This window comes from Boleophthalmus pectinirostris, unplaced genomic scaffold (genome assembly GCF_026225935.1).
Source record: "Boleophthalmus pectinirostris isolate CB_2022bp ecotype Guang Dong unplaced genomic scaffold, ASM2622593v1 HiC_scaffold_16, whole genome shotgun sequence".
Taxonomy (NCBI): Eukaryota; Metazoa; Chordata; class Actinopteri; order Gobiiformes; family Gobiidae; genus Boleophthalmus; species Boleophthalmus pectinirostris.
The window spans coordinates 24265968-24285396 of NW_026571095.1; the positions used below are offsets into that span (position 1 = coordinate 24265968).

At 39.0% G+C, this 19429-nt stretch overlaps 1 pseudogene; it reads right to left on the minus strand.

Moving 5' to 3' along the window:
- Window positions 1-3344: 3344 nt before the first annotated feature.
- On the minus strand, window positions 3345-3462 carry LOC129408510 (5S ribosomal RNA; annotated as a pseudogene).
- Between the last annotated feature and the right edge of the window lie 15967 nt (window positions 3463-19429).

Consider the following 19429-nt stretch of genomic DNA (forward strand, 5'->3'; position numbering starts at 1 on the left):
TTCCGATCACCTGTACGCCCTAGACCCCTGACCAGCCCTGTGTCTGACCCCATCAGCAGACAACACAAAGAACCAGGAATGACAGGCTTTTCATTATTGCCTCTCCATTGTGCCGGAGGGGGAAATCAATTATAAAAACACCTCTAACAGCACAGATAACAGCAGCGTCCCCCATTGTGCCACTACCAGATGCCATTTTTTCTTCTCTTTCTCAAGGGTCCCTCTTGACCAGTGCGCCATCACCTTGGTGCAATTTGCTCCCCCATCTCAAATCCCATTGCCTTTTCGAATTGGATTTAGCAGCCTCATTGAGACTGTGAATGGACCGGGTGCTCAGAGGGGGCGGGGAGGGGGGGCAGGTTTGTGAGAGATTGCCGGAGGAGTTTGCAGGTCCATGATTGGTCAGGTTTCCCTTGTGTCCGGCGTTAACCTTCGCTCGGCGGGGATGAGCTCATTACAACGGCGGGATGGGAGAATCAGGCAAGGACGAGGCGTGTAAACAAGAAGCAAAGTGGGTACAAAACTAGCAAAGCACTACTGGGAGGGATGGCATTGTGTAAGGCTAATAGGGGTTTATGGGAATGTGTTTGACACTAGTTACGCAAACGGTTACACAAATCAGACGCCATCAACTTCTGGGTGATATTCTGGCAAGTTAAAGGGCTCATATTACGCTGTTTCATGATCTGTGTTATAATGTTGTTTCCTCACCAAAAACATACCTGGAGTTGTGGTTTGTTACTTTCATGCTTTTTACATACAAACTGCATATTTAGGCCGAGTTCTTTCAAATGGAAAACACTGTTCCACCTTATAAGTCATGTGGTAATACAGGAAGTGCCCCACGGTGTTTAAACTCCATATATCTTTTACTAGATTCATTAGAATTTCTGTAAAATGTAGACCAATAAAAACAACAAAAACATCCAGAATGAAAAAAAAAAAAAATTATATTAGGCAATTTTTTGGTTACAGTGTCACAGTGGTAGCCAGGCTGGTGCCACCTAGTGCTTCCACTCAATTTCATTTCTCTCCAGCAACTAGATCAGGAATCAGAATACACTAGATGGTTTACGAGAACCCCAGAAGTTGTAGACCGCACACCAGCCAATCAGCAAAGAGCTGTGAAGCCATGATGTCAAAATCAAGGGTCTGGGTCCCTTTTGTGGTACAGCACAACAGTAAACAAAGCGGTCGAGATGGATGTACATTCTGTGTTGGCAACAATTCCCGAGATCGAGAATTTAAAGCTGGAACAAAGAGAATGTTTGGTAAATTTTATCAAGGGAAAAGACATTATTGCTCTTCTTCCTTCGGGATTTGGAGCATTACGCCACGACCAAATAGCGGCAATTGGATAAATAAAAAAATACCCCCATACCTTCGAGTGAACGAAACCTAATGCTGCGAGGTCAGACAGTTTCCACAAAGTGAAATCGTCTAACCGTCTAACACAGAGGGGCTTTAAGTTAGTATTTATAGTAGTTTTAAGATGATTTCAGCCTTCTGGTTTGTTCCTGCCTGGTTTTGAACCCATGTTTTTTTGGTCCTGTTAGAGTCCTGTTCTGGTCCATGTTTAGTACCAGTTTTTTTTTACAAACGGCGTGCATCCCGCTGATAAAACAACTGCACATCGCATCAGATTTCTGATGTTGTAAGGGCCAGTTGTTGTAACAGGGCCCAGGAGAGAGTTCTAAATTACTCAAACATGCATAGATACAAAACCTCTTGACGTTTTTGATGAGGGTTATAACATGGTAGAAAACTCTTTAAGACCTTCTCTTTAAGGCCTTTTGACCATTCAAACACTATATATAGAAATGTGTTGAGTAGCCAAAATGTTGTCTTCCAGTTTATGTTAAACTAGTTTCTTACAGCTAAAATACTGTGTATTTTTGTTAGGCAAAACTGATTCAAAAGCAGCTCTATGTAACTTTCCTAATGGAACCTGCTTGTCCCTGCTTTGCCTAGAATGTTCCACAATATGGCATTAAACCTAATCTCTATGGAGACCAGCAGCTCACGGTAAGCATGGATGATTTTCAATGTATTTTTTTAGGATTTAAAAACAACTAAATATGTTAATTTCACACAGGGGAACATTGCAGGCAATTAATTAATATCTCCATGGAAACAAACAGATAGCATACTCCCCACCAGAAATGTTACACTGTGCAAGTTTTTACTTCTTATACTACTACTACTACTACTACTACTACTACTACTTACTACTACTCTGAACCAGCTGCATATGATGTTTTTGGCTATATTTTTGTTCTTTCCAGACACAGCAATGAATTGTGGGTAAACTAGAGACAGCTGACAAAGATGCCGTGAGTGTCCCTGCTGAGACGGTGGCGTCTGTGTTACTCACTATAGCTCCCAGACTGTGCATTTGTCATGAAGACACAACATACCGAGACTAAAAAGTATAGCTGATTGGAGTAGAAATGTCATTGCCAGGAGCTTGCCTGATCCGGACTCTATACTCAGGATGTACTTCATGAAGCTTTGGGATTTTAAGTACCCTAGCTTTTCCTTCAGGGTTATCTTCGCCGTGTGCCGTGCCCTATCAAATCTGTGCACGTAATCAGGCTCTCCAGTGTACGTGAAAAACGAGCAGCCAAAGTTGTGGTGACAGCCTGTAGTTTACTCCAGCTACTGCAGAGAAGGGCTTTGGTGTGGTACTGTGGTGAAGGAACTGCTCAATTCTTTAAAGAGAATGTAGATGTCCTGTTTTTTCCTTTCCTTCACAATAAAAAAACGCCTTATTTAGAGTGAGGGCTTATGTGTGACAGGCCCATAATGCAGCTCCCAGTCCCTCTCTGACTGATCCAGGAGAGGATTATATTTTGGGGGGACTTGCAGAATTCTCAGTATTTGGTCCAGGGGCAGGGCTTAGAGTTCCATGTCAATCAAAGTGCTGTACTTAAAGGTGCACTGTGTAACATTTCTAGATGAGAGCCCACCACCTGCTTTTCTGGTCTGAGATTTGACCTTCATTCTGAGAGGACTAGAATTTGGACTGTGTCAAATCAAACAAAAGTATACAAGTGACAAAAGTAAGTAAGTCTTTATTGAGATAGCGCTTTTCACAGACATATGTTACTAAAGACGTTTTACAGAGCATTATTCATTCACTCCATACCCGGTGATGGTAAGTTACTATTGTAGTCAGAGCTGCCCTGGGGCAGACTGACAGAAGCATGGCTACCAGCCAATCAGTGCCATCGGCCCCTCTGACCACCACCAGTACTTACACACACACACACCACTTTCATACTAGGCAAGGTGGGTGAAATGCCTTGCCTAAGGACACAACAACAGTTTTGAGACTGACACCCCCACTGTGGCACCTGATTTTCCCAGAGGTGTCCCATCCAAGTACTAACCAGACCTGGTCTTGCTCAGATTCTGAGATCTGATGGAATCAGGCTTTGACAAGACGGTATAGCCACAAAAGCTTTATAAATATGACATGATTTGAATGTTTGTGTTTCTTGCACTGCTCCTTCAGATATTATTTCTGTGTTTTTTTTGTTTTGTTTTTTTGTCTATCTTTGAATACACCCAATTTGGTTCATTATTTATAGATTTGGCTTTCAAATTATGTCAAATTAACAATCAAATGTTACTTTTAAGTTACTATTACTTGAGCAGTATTTTTCCAAAATACTTTTTTACTCTTACTTGAGTAATTTCTTGGATCAGTACGTTGTACTTAACATTACTCTTTCTCGGGTGACAGTAGCTCAGTTGGTAGAGCATGTGTCCACTGATTTGAAAGTTGGCAGTCTGAATGCCGCTGTTGACATAAACATCTGTGTACACTGGTGCATGAATGAGTGCTTGAGTGGTTCCTTGATGTAAAGAGCTTTGAGTGTCTTGAAGATAGAAAAGCCTATATAAAAATGTGATCATTTACCATTTACTTGAGTACAAGTGACAACTCTACCCATCTCTGCAAAATCTCTCCCCGCTACAACTCTCCTCCATCTCCTCTACGACAACTTCATCCAATACTTTTACATTGTTATATTCCTACATTTTAACACTGGCAATTGCATTATTAGAAATCACAAATACATAAAAACCCAAAGTCCAGAGTGAGGGGTTACGTGGGGTGACTAAAGTGGGTAAGAGTGGCGCAGAATGCCACTTCTCCAGCAGGCGGCCGAGGAGAGGCTCATTTGAATTACATGGAACAATAACTCACTGAGGTTGGGCTGAGGATTGCCTTTTTATACAGTGGCCCGGAAAGCTCAATGAAATTCAGAACCCACTGCAGAGGCTTAAAGTTAGTCACGTAGATATGAAGAGCTCAAATGGGACAGCTATTATGGCAAATGGAGCAGGCGGTGTCTGAACCACTCCCATTGCACACCAAACTCAAGGCCCACTGGTGAAAATGGCTGTTAAAGTGCCTCTCACAGGTTAGACTGCTTATTTGACTAAAACACATTATATTTAAAAAAAATTCCAGTTTGGTTACCTTTTAGGATTCAAATTTTACTTCGTAGTTGGAAATCATAACATCAGGGTTAAGTTTAGGGTTTGAAATAATATTTAAAGTATTGTAAGTTGTAAATTGTGCCAAACGTTTAGATAGAGTTCTCGACTTCCTGTAATTTTCAACATACACCACCAGTCAAAGCTTGAACACATCTTTTCATTTCTGTTTATTCTTTATTTCCATGTTTATTTACATCATAGATTCTCACTTGAGGCATAAAATCGGTGAAAGAACACATATGAAATGTAGTGAACAAAAAATAAGCTCCAAATAACTCCAAACCTGTTTTATATTTCTGATTTTTAAAACCAGGCACCCTTTGCTTTGACCATTGTTTTACACTGTTGGCATTTCTTGATCCTAACCATTTCATGTAAATTCATCAAGAAGATCACTGACAGAGGGGCAAGAATATGTCAAAGCAAAGGGTGGGTACTTACACATCTTAAATTTAAAGGTGCACTTTGTAACTTTTCTGGTGGAGGGTCTGCCACTTCCTTATTTCCATGGAGATGTTATTGTTTTGTCTGGAATGGCATTAAATGTATCCATCTTGTTGTTATTGGCCTAAAACCTTGCATTCTTACTATGAGTGGGCTTGCTTTTCCACAGATGTAACATGTAATAAAAAAATGTGATATCAACAAATCGGACCAATGGCTTGAGAGGTCTGGACTGAAGGACAGCACAGAGGCTCATCCTGGCTGCACAGGAACAGGCCCTGAGCACCCAAGCAATAGAGGCCCAGATCTACCACACCAGACCAGACCCGCGGTGCAAAGAGGCTCCTAAGACAGTCCAGCACTTAACTTTAGGATGCTGGCATGGAGAGACATAACCAAGTGGCAGGCATAGTGTGCAGAAAAATCTGTTCAGAGTAACAGCTGGAGACCCCAGGGTCAAGATGGAAAACACCTCCCAAGGTTGTGGAGAAAGATCGAGCCAAGATCCTGTGGGACTTCCAGATACAGATAGACAGGATGGTGATGGCGAACCAACCAGACATAGTGTTGGTGGATAAGCAACAGAACAAAGCCGTGGTGGTGGACATTGCAATACAAAGCGATGGTAATATCAGGAAAAAGGAACACAAGAAACTAGAGAAATACCAGGAGCTCAAGGAAGAGCTGGAGGCGGCCAGGAAGGTGAAGGCAACAGTGGTTCCCATGGTAATCGGAGCACGTCGGGCTGTAATTCCCAAACTGGAGGAGTGGTTACAGCAAATCCCAGGAAAAACAGTAGACATCTTAGTTTGGAGAAGCGCGGTACTAGGAACAGCAAAGATTATGCGCAGAACTCTCAAGCTCCCAGGCATTCAGTTAACGACCCGAGCTGGATGAAGGTGAGAGACCAACCACAGTGAAAGGACCTTTTTATATCTTCTGAACTGAAGGGTGTTTTTTCTTACATGAATTGCAATGCATAATTCAACATCTGAATGGTACAAGGTTTAGACATTTCTTCAAATATGAATATGCTTTGAGATACTGTAACATTAACTCTCTGGGTTATTGCTATGTGTACAGAGATCTTAATAACGCTTGTCAGGATCTTAATACACTTGCTTGTGTTACTTTCACATATTCACTTAACATATGGTTTACTGTTTTACTCTTTGCTCACTGTGCTTTAGGGTTGGATTACCAGGCCTGTCACATATTTTACACAGTGCAGGCTGTTCTCCTCAGGTTTGCACTTTTCATTCTGTAGTGTATAGTTAAAGTGTAAGTAAAATAACTTGGCTACTTTATTATAATATACAGCAGAACGGTCGTTGCATAAAACAGAAAGCATTTGGGGTTGTTGGAAAGCTGTGTTTGCTAATGTGTTTGAGTTTCAGTCGGTAGAGCTGTTCCTCTGTGAGCAGCTAAGTTTAAGGTAAACTTTATTAATCCCTTGTTAATTTCATTCCCAGTGCTACTCAGGGACCCATCTCCAGTCTTAGTCAGGACTATCTGAGCAGCAGGATTTTAACTAGTGCTCTGAAGTGTTTGGGTTAGAAGGAAACTGCAAACTCTGCTTAAAAAGGTCTGGGAGTTGAACCTGCAACCTTAGTGCTGAGTGTGCAGTAAAGTAGACACAGGTAACAAGATAAAGTTTTGTATTGTTTTTTATGCTATATATATATTTTTTTTTCAAAAGAATAACAGATGTTTGTGTTGTTTTATTGCTGTTTCTTAACATAGATAATTCAAAATAAAATTGTGACTTAAAGCTACAGTATGTAACTTTTTAGCCATAAAATATGCTTAAATAATGTGGATGTTTTTATTGCTCTGAAAAATTTTGTGTTCTTACTCAGAGCGGGCTTGCATCTCCACAAACCTGACTCCTATTTGGCCTGGAGGAAGGCCTGCTCCTGTTTGTTTCCATGGAGATATTGTTCCTTTGGCTATAATATTCTAGCCAGGCTTGCGCCGCTCAATTTCCTTTCTCTCCAGCGACTAGGTCAGGAATCGGAATACACTAGAAGGTTTTGTAGGAAAGTTGTAGATCGTGCAAAGGCCGATCAGCGAAGAACTGTGAAGCCATGACGTCAAACTCAAGCGCCTGTCTGGGTCCCTTTTGTGGAATAGCACAACAGTAAACAAAGTGGTCAAGATGAATGTAGACAAAGCCATGTATTCTGTGGATTTAAAGCCGGAACATTGTTAAATGTTTGGTGAATTTTATCAAGGGGAAAGACATTATTGCCCTTCTTCCTATGGGATTTGGCGCATTACATACATCACGACCAAAAGACCAAAGTACCCGCCTACCGTCTAGCAAACAAATCCTAATGCTGTGAGGTCAGACGGTTTCCATAAAGTGAAACCGGCTGATGAATCACGCTAATAATATTCCACAGTATGGCATAAAACTCATCTTTCTCCATGAAGACCATTCCAAAGTATGGTTTTAACTCTAAATGTTTCCACTGAATCGTGCAGGTGATGTGCCATTTCCAGAAAGTTACATACTGTACCTCTAATCTTTTTCCAATTTATCAAAATATTGCATTTTACATTTCCATATTAATTCATGTATTTACACTTAGACTTAGAAAAACTTTATTAATCCACAAGGGAAATTATTAGCTCACACATCACAATATATTATAATAACAAAGAGAAAACATATATATAAATGGTAATAATATTAAGCAAAAGAGACTAGTGTTAAGAGAGATAGAAAGAGACTGGTGTTAAATATGTACAATTAAAGTAAGAAATAGAAATATAGTAATAAGTAGGTTACAGAGTTAATATAGTATGTGCTGTCTATATTAATTTCGATCATATAAAGAGAAATGAGTTTACTCTTTGCCTTTTCATTCTCTTTATTGTACCACGTGAGCCACAGTAGCACCCATAACCCACACAGCACCCCTCCCCATGGGCCCAAATCCCTGGTTAGTTCTTAGATTACACGATAAAGGCTGACCCGGTATTCTTGTATATGTCCTCATTTATAACCGTCTTGATTAATTGTGGGCGAAACCTCAGTCTTGTAGATACAGGGCTAGTGTAATTAACTATCCAACAGGGGTCTGGCTTCAAATTAATAAGTGTAATGTTTAATCAAAGTTTACATCAAGCAACGTAACTGATGGCTGAATTTTGTACCCTATATCTAGTTTAACTCCAGGCTACGTTTGGTGGTGTTATTACCGGGCCTTTATAGTATATATGTTATCAGCACCTGCCTCTGAGGTTGCTGTGTTTAATTAATTGGGCGGTAATTAAGAGTTAGCGTTCAAATCTGCGGAGGAGAACAGGAGAGTTGAAAGGAAAATCCAAACTAATGAGAGAAGACTTTGAAGTAATGGAGTCCGTGGGTTTGGGCTAATCGTGCAGGCTTTCGGGCGCCTGGGTTTTATCGCGCTCACACCAGCATGGGCACCATTGTGGGGCTTTTCAACTTTTCTCGACGGTGTACAAGTTCACAATGGAAAAGCGGTGAAGCAGTGATGTAGTTTTTTTTGTATGGTTCAGATTATCTTGGTAGTAGACGCGGTTCAGTTAGAGTTGAGTAGATTTGCATAAAAGTGCACTTAAAGCGACCATATGATGCTATTTTCTGATCTGCTTTAACATTTCCTCATCAAAAACAGACTTGGAGTTGTGTTTTGTTTCATTCACACATATTTAACACACAAACCCTGCATATTTAGGCTGAGTTCTTCTCTTAAACAGAAAATACCATGTTCCAACTTGTGATGTCATGCAGTAATACAGGAAGTGCCCCACTGTGTTTTTAAACTCCATACACCTTCACAAGAATCATTTGGCTCATTTCAGGATCGGGATTGTCAAGCTAAAAACTCAGGGTTCCCACTCTTTTTCACTGACAAAATTTCAATACTTTTCTATGACTTTTTCATGATCTAAAGTGAATTTTTCATGACTTGACGGCACCTACATGTGTAGAATTGATCAGACTTTTAGGGTTAAATATGAAATGTTAACCCTTTCCACTCACCTTATGGTCTGGTATTATAGTTTTTTAACATTCAAAATACTGTCAATGCATTTATTGTCGTCTCTTTTAAACAAAAGAGCACATACGTTTGGAAATAATCATAATAGCCTAATGATAAGTTAACAGAACACTGTAGTTGCGTAAAATAGATAATAAAATTCCATGACTTTTCAAAAACTTTCATTGAATTTACAAAATTTCCAGGCCTGGAAAATGACATTTTCAATTCCCATGACTTTTCCGGTATTTCCATGACCGTGGGAACCATGAAAATTTAAAGGGTAGCTTGAAAAACTACCGCTTCATGACATCACAAGGTGGAACAGTATATTTTGAGCTTTGGAGGTGTAGACAGACTAATAATAAAGGATTACTCAAGTAAAACACGTCTCCACATACATTTTTGCATAACAACATAACAACATAAAGGATCTTATATGACTTTTAAAGTATACTTCAAAATAATACTACTCAAATACAAGCTCAAAGTAGTGGTCATAGAAAAGTAAAAAAGTAGCTAATGTTATTTTTTTGGTCTTTTGATGATTTCAGCGATCTTCAGACCTGAGTTTGCTTTTTCAGGAGGTTGGGGTCTCATTCATAAAGCTGGCATTTGTACAAAGCTCTTACCTACTTTCAACATTAAGTTTGTGATTTACAAAAAGACAACTTGATGGGGAAATGAGTGGTGCAATCCCAAAACCTCTAATTTTGTGCATCAGGGGAATCATCAGCATCAGAAGAAGATGATCTTTACTCAGAGAGATGAAAAGTAAGTGAGTTTGAAGTAGCTTGTGTTTTGTCTGCAAGCACACTTTTAATATAAATTCCACATGATGTCTTGTGAGCTGATTTACACAAGTTTTGGCAAGTTGTAGACACCTCCATCTGCAGTCTAACTTCTTCAGGACACTATCCCAGGTGTGTGAGAGGAGAAAGGCCCCTTTGTCTTGATTTATAGTCCCGTGTGCATGTTTCCATATTTCAATTGCCTCCTTATTCCAGCGTGACCACTCTGATGAAAATCCCTGTGAGACATGAGAAGTGGAGTGTCAGGTATGAAAAACAAACTCTGGTCAGAAGAATAAATTCGAATAAATAAATAAACTACGACTCAAATAAGATTAATGTAACTGTCTGGATTTAACACCCAATTTATAATCTGCAGTTAATAAAGAAGGAAAGTAAAGTATGATAAAGTACACAACAAATGTAGCTGGTTTCACTTTGTGGAAACTGTCTGACCTCGCAGCAGTAGGATTCGTTTGCTTGACAGTTGGCAGGTGCTTTTTTTATTTAACCAGCTGCTGCTATTTGGTCGTGACATATGTAATGCACCGGAACGCTCAGTGCTGTCAAAATAATTGTCGGTACAACAGCAAACAAAGCAGAGAGTGAACATGTCTGTCAACAATCATTGTCGTTTCTGTGAGGTGAACTTGCAGACTAAAGGTGCAATAAAAAATGTGAAGTTTGTATTTGACAAAGAAAGTCCAAAGGAGGATAGTGTATGCAGTCTGCTATCGCAACTTGGGTTGGTTCAACTCTTTACTGATTGGTCGGTGCACGGTCTACAACTTCCAGGGTTCTTGCAAACCATCTAGTGTATTCTGATTCCTGACCTAGTCGCTGGAGAGAAATGAAATTGAGCAGAGGCACTAGGTGGCGCCAGCCTGGCTACAAAAAATGTAACAAGTAACAAAAAATCAAAAAACAAAACCATATCTAGAGGAGTGGTACGAAAGAAATAAGGGTTCAAATAATGTGGTATTGACAACAAAGAGCGTTTTATACATACTTTTCTTAGTCATCAGGAAGAGTACTGCTGCATTGTAGGCCTGGTTAAGTACTTGTTTGGACCTTATTTTGTAAATGAGCTGATGATCAATGTCTGTAGATGCTTCTTTTTATTTTCCTTGATGTTAACCTGGTTCAGTCTAAGATGCGGGCCTTTTCTGAATTCATAAAAATGTACTTCAGAACAAAAATATTTGTAATGGCAGTACAGTGATATTTGAGGTCTAGTTCTTAGCTACTCCAATAACTTCTTGGTCATATTTAACAATCTCCTTTGACTGCCCCCACAGGGATCTAACCTTGCCCGTTTAGCCCATCGTTCTTCTCCAGTGCCTGCAGGGCTGCCCACAGGAACAGGCCTGAGCTGCTGCTATGGTAATGGCATTTATCATGGAAGAGAGTCCGGCAGAGAGGAGGGGGAGTTTATACAGAGGATATTGATACTTTGCAGCTGATGTCGTCAACATTCTCTGGAGGTATGACACTAAATGTAGGCACTGTTTTGTCAGAAGCTCTATCAAACTTTCAACTAATCTTTGTTTTAACACAAAGCGGTGTAGCTAGTCCATTACATAGGCTGGTGATGTAAGGACAGGAACAAATGTAAAGTTTTAAAAATGTTTATTGATTGAAGTGGTTTTGCAGTAAAGTGACCTGTAAATAGTGATGTTACGAGATGTGCCAAGGCTTCGAAGCATGTGTCGAGTAATCCAGGAAGTTTTTGGTGAATTGCGTATTGAGGCTTGTATCGGTGACATATGTGGTGACGTACGAAGCCTTGTGAACCGCCCGTACGTTGTAGAAGAAGAACTACAACGTGAAACGAATAAGGATAAAACAATAAATTACTTTTACTTACGTTTCCAACTTCTCCGTTCCTTTACTTTTCACGTTGTAGTTCTTCTTCTTCACTTGCCGCTTGATCGGTCCGTCGGAAAATAGAGTCCCGCGGTCACTTCTGTTGTGACTTTTTGATATGTTGCGGCATTTGCATTTGTGTTGTGGCGTTTGTATTTGTTGCGGCGTTTGCATTAAAATAGAGTCCCGCGGTCATTTCCGTTGTGGCTTTTTTTTGGTGTGTTGTGACTTTTTGTTGTTGTTGTCGCATTTGCATTTGTTGCGGCATTTACATTTGTTGTGACCCCTCTCGGCTTCTGTACCTGAACAACAGTGAGGACAATGATGCCTCGTATGGATCACAGCCTCCTGAGAATGTGCTACAATTTTTAAATCCATTTTGTATTTTTTCTTGAGTTTCAGACTATTTTCAAACTTTTTAGTCTGTGTTTGCTAATGTGGGCACTGAGTCACCATGGTAACTGATGAACATTCCACCATGCACATACATATAGAACCCCCCCAGCCTGATATGCCCCGGTTTGAACATACAATACGAGGTTATTCAACTGTCCTACCAAAGAAAAAAGGTGGTAAAAAATAAATGTGTGACTGTTCTGCACCACTTTCTCATTTTTCATAGGTTTGCTTTCGGGTTTTCATCTGGACACATTTTGACCAGGGTTGCCAGATTTTCAGGGAACAACAAGCAAACAAGCCTTTGAAAAAAAAGCCCGAAACAAATGACCCAAGCCCTACAAAAAGAAGCCTCAAATAGATGCAACTATTTAAACGTTTGACGCAACTGAACAAGCACTAATGAGATGCATAATTATTTTTTGCATAATTATTTAACTTTCAAACATTAATGTCTTGTATTCCAGTCATTTTATAGGCTGTATATGTTCATTACTGAGTCTGTTAACGTGGAACAGAACTGAAAAAGGGTAAAAATCACACCTTTTATGACGTGAAATATGAGGCCACTCGGAAACAAGCCCAAAAGAACACAACCCAAAACTCTCAAAATTTGCAAGCGATTTTCTAAAAATAGAATCCCTAAGTGGCTATAAAGAAGCAGTCCTGGCAACTCTAGTTTTGACTCCCATTCAGAAGTCATTTTCAATCTGACAAACTAAACTGTGCTCAATAAGTCCTGAAGGAGGAGTTTTACCCTGAAACCAGTTTATATGTAAGTCTCATTATGGGCCGTTGTGACTTTATTGTGTTCTGCCGACTCTCGTTCACTGCTGTTAAGTACCTGGTGGTTACCATTTGACTGGCTTGATCTCTCACTTGAGTAAGGTGTTAAGATATCGCTGTAAACAGGAGGAAAATTATACCTTTATGCCTTACTTTTGGTTGACTTTTTAGTTTTTGGAAGTCTGCCTTGAATGAGAATTAAAAAGAAATGAGAAAACAATGTTGCCTGTATGTGGAAGGGTTATCAAAACTATCGAAAATCCGATATTAGTTGATACTAGAATTGAAATTAGATATTCATTTGAGCTAACTGTGACGTAGGTTGACCGTAAAGCGGGTTGGGGTTCAGCGAGTAAGGTTAAAAAATCCAGACACAGACAGGAAGCAGTGGTCCACGGTTTACTTTTTGTTTTCCAATAGTTACAAAAAGTGCAAGTGCAAAAAAAGTGCAGGGTGAAAATGGAGGCAGGCAGCAGTTTCCAGACCTTTTATGCTGGTCTTTACTGATTGGATAAAACGACTATAGCTAAAAATAGGGATGGTAAAATTATCATTAGCTTAATATCTTGACCTAAATCTCCATAAAATAACCCAAAACCAGATAACTATTAAAATCACCAACTATATACATAAAAACCCTAAAACCATACACCAATTAAATTTTAAAACCCATAAACCAATAAAACACCTAACCTAAAACCCCTGTACAAATAATATGCATGGTCCAGCCTGGCCTGTTGGACTCTTTTAGGACCTGGACAGAAAATAAAAAAGGAAGGTAAGTATAAATGCAGATCCACACCATTCATTAAAACACAATAAAATACATTACTAAACACATCAACATTCCAAAAAACAGATATTGCACCATATATTGCACTATATATTGCACTAATTAAATTTAAAATGTAATTGGTTTGTCTCCTTTCCCTCCAAGGACAAGCAGCTTCCAATTAAAGTGCTACTGTGCCTCAGGATTAAAAAGTGGTAAAAAGGAAAGACAATAAGTGATTTTTAAAACCAATTGTGTGCAATTTCTTTTTGTCATGTGCAAATATGTTGAAAGTGCTGTGTGCTATGAAAGTGCAGTGTTTTAAAGTGTCCCAGTGAAGGGTGAAGGTGCTTAGTGTAGTTCTGGGTAACAAACCAGCCTGTTTGTTACACTAACCTTGGGCAGCAAGATGGATTCTCATGATATTTGTGAGTTCACAGACTCCAGAGAATCCATCTTGGTGTGCACCCTCATTAGGATAATTGCCCAGTGGACCAATCACGTCTCAGCATTGATGTGTAGAAACCAAAGGTGAATGAACCAAAACAAACATGATGATGCCGACAGACGTACTTCAGCCTATTGTAGTGAAAATATGGGTCTGGTCAAGTGGTAACGGAGGGAAACGGGCAGATTTTTTACATTCAAATAGCTCTTATTCAGAAAGTAGAGGGACTATTGAAATAAGTAAGGTATCAGAATGTAGGAAAGAGTTAACACTCCAACAGGGTAAAGTTAAACCTGTGATATTCTTTCAAGTTGTTGACAAAAAATTTAAAAACTCATGTCAGTAAGAGGGAATGAAGTATTCAGCACTTTTTGGGCAATAAATACAAACAGCGATAACTACCGGTTCTCACTTACATATCCTTAACAAACTGGTTTGAATATTTGCTTCATATAGTTTTCTACCATATGGTACAAGATTAGGTTGAAAAACCTCTTACTTTTTGAGTAATGAGATTTGTTATTAAGAAAGGTCATGGTAATGGAGGGGAAATTGTGCAAGCAAGTAGAAGGTGCATGATTTTGCATAATTTGTTAGCTTTTTTTCTTCCGAATACTTTAATATTACTTCAAAATGAAAGGTAACTATTTCTATAAAATATGTCAGTCCTTCTAAGCAAATTTTTATCATTTAAAAATTTTTTTTTTTTGAAAAATCATGTACCTTCATCAACAGTTCATCAACTCAAGATATGATGAAATACATCAATTTATTTACATGATTTGCAGGTCTTTGAAATTTGGGAAATCATTTTTGTTCCATGTTGCATACATGGTCTGTTTAAAACGGATGGAACTTTAGAACCAAAAATGGTACAGAAAAAGGTAAACAGTTTCATAAACTAGAGTACATATGCTATTTGTTGAATACATTTTTATATCAGATGCATTAACTTGAAATTTTGGCCTTGCTGTATACTTCTGCTGCCCATATGCAGTATTTAGATTGTGAAAGCATACATAAGGTAAGCACTGTGCATCTGTGACATGGAGGATGACTGTGCTTTTCTCTCAACTCTCAACACTAAAGTGGTATCATGTCTTTCCAGTTGTGAGAAATATTTTTGCATTTTTCTGTATGTACAACTGTTCCCTTTTTCAACATTTTTTTTTAAAACTCATTACCCTTTGCAACAAAATCAGGTAAATAGAAGCTCTGATATAATTATACATATGCAATGTGTAATTAGCAGCAGCACAGGAGAAGCTTGTTAAGAACTTATGCCAACATTTAAAATAACACCTCTGAACTTTCTGGAGTTTTACTTTTTCCCACTCCATTTCGATTGTACTTATTTGTTATAAATATTACAATATTATTTTGTTGGAAAATATTATAGTATAATAGTATTGCAATATTATAACTAAGTTTGAAAGAAATTATTGATTGAAGTGGAACATCACCATTGCACAGAAAATAAAGGTTAAAGTTTTATGCCATACTGTGGAAGATTATAGCCAAAGGAACAACATTTCCATGGAGACGAGCAGAAGGCCAAAGAACAGTCAAGGAGATGAGTCAACAGTCAAGCCAATGTAAGGACACGTTTTTCTCGATATTTTATGTGCAATAAAAACATTAGAAAAGTACATATTTGGGTTTCTGTCTTAAATATGTGTGTTTTTGGTGAGGAAACATTATAACATAGATCAAAAAATAGCGTAATATGGACCCTTTAATGGAAGTACACTTTTTCCTTTTCAAATTTTCCTTGCTAATGTTGAATTACCTTGTTGTTTTTACCCTTGGCCCGTGCCGGGTCTCTCCCCATGCAGGTGCTGTGATAATCGGTGCAGTCATTGTTGCATAATCCAGATTCAGACCGATCCAAACAAACCCACAGAGACACACGATTGCATGGACGCTCCTGGTGGAAGTAATAACAGAGAAATGAGCATCGCATAAAGGGCCGCGTTAAACAGTGTCTCCGCGGTAACGGGTTCTGCATGACTTATTTTATGTTGTGCTCACTGATTTTTAAGTAACCAAAATGCACCTGTCAGATCACTGGAAAACAAACACAATAGGACAAGGACAACATGGCGGCCAGAGTTGATCATGATGAAAATATTCCAAAAAAATGGGCTGATTTGTTTATTAGCTGTTAAGGATCTAATCAAATATGTTTTTAAAAGGAAAACTGTTTTTTGCTGCTAATAATAATAATGAATTTGTCTTATATAGCTTCTTATGTGCACCACCTGCCCTTCTGACCACCACCAACATTCATGCACCACTTTCATATTAGTCAATGTGAGAGAAGTGTCTTGTCTAAGGACACAACAACATTTTTTTGAATTTTTTTTTTTGCCACTTGCGCTGCACTGTGGCACCTGACTTTCCCAGCGGTCTCCCATCTAATTACTGTCCTGACGCGGCCCCGCTTAGCTTCGGAGATCTGACGAGATAAGGTTTTGATAAGGAGGTTTGTCTAGAATGTTCCACAGTACAGACTGAACCTCCCTATCTGGAGAGAGACAAGCAGGTTACAGCACTACAGCATTATAACTCGGATCTCTGGAGAGCCGCCCCTGTTCAAAGAAGGTGTTATTGTACGTATTTTTGAGCAATAGGAGCACTAGTAATGAGTAACTGCTAGATGTACCGTATTTTTTGGACTATAAGGTGCAATATCAGTAATGTTGAATTCTCTCGGATTATAAGACGCATTAAGCAAAAGAAATGGACGACACTTGAGACTGAGCCCTTAGCCCAGGCATCCATGATCCATTGGCAGATCATGGAGTAATTCGCCTGGTGTTGCCTCTCTATCTTGGTGAATGTGGATTATGAATATGAATGTGGGTGGATAATTTAAGTTTGTCTTTTATTTCCTACGAGGACGACTCAAATATACATTGAGTAATAATGTGTTTAATTCAGCTTTGCGCACATTTGTTTACATTTTACAGAAACAAAACTTAAAGCCACATGGGTCATTTGAATAAACTATACATGGTGACAAAAACAGCTCACTCCTTGTACGTTGATGCGGTCAGCCACTGTCAGACTAAAGGGCTTGACTCAGTGGAATATGTGTCTTCTTTCTGTGTTGCAAGAAAGCATTTCAAGTGATTTTTGAGCAACATGTACCACATAAAATCGGACTGAGATCAGTAAGCACAATAAGAATTAATACATAAGGCGCACCGGACCACTGTCAATTTTTGAGAAAATTAAAGGATTTTAAGTGTGCCTTATAGTCTGAAAAATACTGTATTATATTTATATTAATACTATATTGTGCATAATTGTATATCATGTTGTACTGCAATGAACCCTAAAAGTAAAAGGAAAGGTTGATTTGTAGTTTAAAGGTGCACGGTGATGGAGGGTCTGTCCCCTGCTTGTCTCAATGGAAATGTTATTGCATTGCTTATAATGTCCCACAGTATGGCATTAAACTAATAAATTCTCTGTGGAAACAAGCCGGTGCCACCATCAGGACAAGTTAGTGTTTTACAGAAACAAAACTTAAAACCACATGGCTAATTTGCAGAAACAATAAGCACTAATAAAGCAGCTCGCTCCTTGTACGCTGATGTGGTCAGCTTCTGTCGGACTAAAGGACACGACTCAGTGGAATATGTGTGTTTATGTGTTTCTCCGTGAGGCTCCTGACTACAGTAGCTGTAATGCTCCGACAATCCATCAAGCCATGCGACTTCGTAACTTACCAAAGTTGTACTAAAACATTTTGACAGATTTTTGAGCGCCGTATGTCACATTAAATCGGTTCTTTGTCAGTAAGCAGAACCAGAATGAATACATGAGGTGCACTGGATTATAAAGCGCACTGTCGATTTTTGAGAAAATTAAGGGATTTTAAGTGCGCCTTATAGTCCAAAAAATACAGTATATGTTTAATGTCATACTGGTTAAGCAATAACATCTCCTGGATCTGGAGAAGGTTAGCGCACCCTCCACCAGAAAAGTTCCACAGTGCACCTTTAATTTGCCCTGGCTACGCCTTGAATACTGCCATCCACTCACATAAGATTGGCAGCACAGTGTTCTCCCATCAACCCAAAACTATCACTAATCTGATTTAAAGTGCCTATGACAGGTTGGGGTACTCATTATTTCAGATTTGGCAAAAATTTTTTATAATTCTTGTCCCATTTTGGCCATTTTTTAGGTTTAAATCATGACATCACGGAAGGGTATTTCACTACCAAGCAACCATGTTATACAGTGTTCTAAAACTCCACAGAAATTATTTTTTAACAAATAAAAACAGAAGAAAATATCTTTATTTTGCTGAAATGATGTTCAAAGTATCAGAAAAAATGTGTTTCTTTTAGACACATTCTCCCAATAATGTCATCAAGATGGAACTAAAATATAACCCTCTGCTTTCTGTAATTTTCAATATATTTTTCAAATTTTCTTCACAAATTGCTTATTGATTTTTGTAAAACTATCACAACAACAGGTTTTATCCCACCAAATTAAGCCAAAATTCATCAAAGAATCATCAAAACCTGTCACTTTAAACATAAGACCTCGGGGACGGGGTCTTCTCCGCTGCTGCCTCCACTCTCTGAAACTCCCTGCAGAAAACATCAAGATGCATTCACACTCACCTTGTTTTAAAAAGCCCTGAAAGCCCCTTCTCTTTAAACCGCCTTTCATTAACTTTCTTGTGTCTTCTGTTTGTCTTTGTCTCTCCATGAGTATTTTGAAAAGCACTATACAAGTGTTATTAATTGCCCAGCTGAGGTACTCCTGGCCAAACCTATAGCAACGAGATCACTGAGATAGGTCCCCGGGCGCTGTGCTGCAGTTTCACACAGATACAAATTAAACTCACAGAAAACGCCACATTTAAAGGTGCACTGTGTAACTTTTCGTCTGTCCGTCACCGCCTTGTTTCTATGGATATTTCTCTGCTTAGAAAGACAACAAATCTATCTAGAAATCAAATCAAATACCTAGAAAAATTCTGACTGTGAGCGGGGTCGCCTCTCCACAGATCTCCACAGTAACTTGGCCTGGTTTGCCGTGAAGATAGAAAGGGCTAATGCTATACTGTGAAACATTCCAGACATTCCAAGTGAAGCAATAACATCTCCACTGAGAAAAGTATTTGATAGACCCTCCACCAGCAAAGTCGAGTCCTGCACGGGTCCATTTCTGGAGACCCTCCCCTACCCGTAACCTGGGATTATATCAAAAGTTAAACCCGCACCTGCCTGGATCTGTTAACATTCCACCCCTTACCCGCCTGTGCCCATGATAAAGCATTCTAACTGAAGCATCTATCAGAATACGAATGGAAAAGTTACGACTTCAAGAATTACAATCATGAAATGAAAAGAAACTGTTACACTTTCTT